Source organism: Sinocyclocheilus grahami, unplaced genomic scaffold (assembly GCF_001515645.1).
Source record: "Sinocyclocheilus grahami isolate Dianchi unplaced genomic scaffold, SAMN03320097.WGS_v1.1 scaffold1648.1, whole genome shotgun sequence".
NCBI classification, from domain to species: Eukaryota; Metazoa; Chordata; class Actinopteri; order Cypriniformes; family Cyprinidae; genus Sinocyclocheilus; species Sinocyclocheilus grahami.
The window spans coordinates 258,713-260,695 of NW_015506827.1; the positions used below are offsets into that span (position 1 = coordinate 258,713).

General features: G+C 38.8%; 1 long non-coding RNA gene across 2 annotated transcripts in view; it reads right to left on the minus strand.

Annotated features, from left to right (window-relative positions):
* Nucleotides 1-736: 736 nt before the first annotated feature.
* The window catches only part of LOC107571766 (uncharacterized), a 2,185-nt gene continuing 938 nt past the window's right edge, over nucleotides 737-1,983 (minus strand). The window contains exons 2-3 of one of the 2 annotated variants that reach the window (XR_001607233.1): nucleotides 1,575-1,825; nucleotides 737-783 (exon numbers count right to left, since the gene is read on the minus strand). This is a non-coding gene — a long non-coding RNA (uncharacterized lncRNA). Of the gene's footprint in view, nucleotides 795-1,574; nucleotides 1,826-1,983 lie in introns of both variants that reach the window. The other variant, XR_001607232.1, reaches the window with a different exon arrangement.

Here is a 1,983-nt window from a genome sequence, read left to right on the forward strand (position 1 = left end):
CGCGTTTGTGATGCAGAAATGACACACGTCAGCTTTAACTAATCAACCGCAGAGGGACGTCTGAATGCTGCACAGAAACGCAGCGACATATCTCTACTGAGGACTTTCGATAAACCATTGCTAAATTAGCTTCAGCCATTATGTGTACGTTGGTGATTGCTTGCCTCTCATCTTCTTAAGGATATTGCTGTCTTGTTACAGCACATCAAACAGGAATTTACTGTCACAACAATCAATTTTCCATTAAGAAGCGAGCAGGGGAGGTGAGAGGGTGAAATGAAGACATCAATTTCCTTTAATTACGCTGAGGAAATAAGACAAGAATTATCACAGCAGTATAAACAGGACTGATCCATCGAGCATAACGGCATTGACACAATCACCTCGACTCAACGGGCCCAGACTATCTGGGAGATTTCTGCGTGTCAGAGTGACTTCACAGCGGTTATCTGATCCACACAGACGCTCAGAGCTCAGGCCGATCTGGCTCTTTCTCTGAACATCTGCGACTACATGAAGAATCAGAAAAGACTAAATCCAGAAGAACTGTGGCAACATCTCCAGCACACTTGAAGAAACTTTCTGCGAAGCTGAAAAGACACGCGTGTAAAAATGCTGTACAGTGACGATGCTTTCAAAAATAATGTCATAAATATACTTTATTTATCATTTAACATCTATAAACAAAATCAAATCGACATTTGGTGTGAGCACTCTGCGTTTAAAACAGGTTTTTCCTCCGTGCACTTGAGCAGAGTTTTCCAGGGAGCTGTGCCGTTCCTCCTGCATAGAAACTACTAATAATAAATAACACGAATAATAAGACCATACAGGCATTACAAAACAAAAAATACAAGAAAATTACTACAACTTTTACTTAAAGTGAAATGAACAGAAAATACAAAAGTAAAAAATAATTAAATAACGTAACAAAAAACTAGAATAGTAGATAAGTGATATTAAAGTAACCCTGGTGTGATTTGTGTTTGTTTTTTAATTATGTTTTTCATCCCTGTTCTGAATACCATTAAATTTAGTTCTTGTGGAAAGAGGGGAACTAAAATATATGTTTACAGTGTTTATATTTTTAAACATATCATTTATTTACATACGCTTTGTTATTTCTGATAACATTTGTTATTTCCGATGCGTGTATAAATATACATATATATACTGTATATATGCACCCTCAGATTCCAGATTGTCAAATATTGTGCTCTCCTAACAAACCATACATCAATGGAAAGATTATTTATTCAGCTTTCAGATGATGCATACATCTCAATTTCGAAAAATTGACCCTTATGACTGGTTTTGTGCTCCAGGGTCACAGGGTGTGTGTGTGTGTGTGTTTGTGTTCCATAGAAGTAAGTAAGTCATGCAGCTTTGGAACAACATGAGCGAGAGAACATTTTATAGAACTTTTATTTTTGTGTGAACTGTCCCTTTAAGCCAAAGAGTCTAAACTGAGCTGCCTTTGAAATTCTGAATATTGTCATACAATATTATTCCTAGTTCTATATTGTCTTTGCAAGTTGGTTAGTTATGTAACATCTGTGCGTTTAATATCCTACCTCTTTCTGTTCTGTTTGGACTCCACATATTGCTGCTTGCTGATAATGCAAAGCTCTTATGCAAGGATCCTATTTGTAGATTTCAACACCATCATCTCTGAACATGGTTAAACTCAAATGAGCCAGCTCTCTGTGTCCTTCCCAACCTGTCTGCTTGATCCTGCAGAAACAGTCATCAGTGAGTCTGTCCCATTCACCTCCATAACCGTCTGGTTCGGCTCGGCTCGGCCACTAAATCAGGCTTCAGAAGTCTGAAACAGACAGTCAGGACTGCTGAGAGGATAATTGGTGCACTTCTGCCCTCCGTCCAGGACTGAGGATAAGGACAGGAGAAAATCATCACACACACACACACGCACACACACACACACACACACACACACACACACACACACACACACACACACAC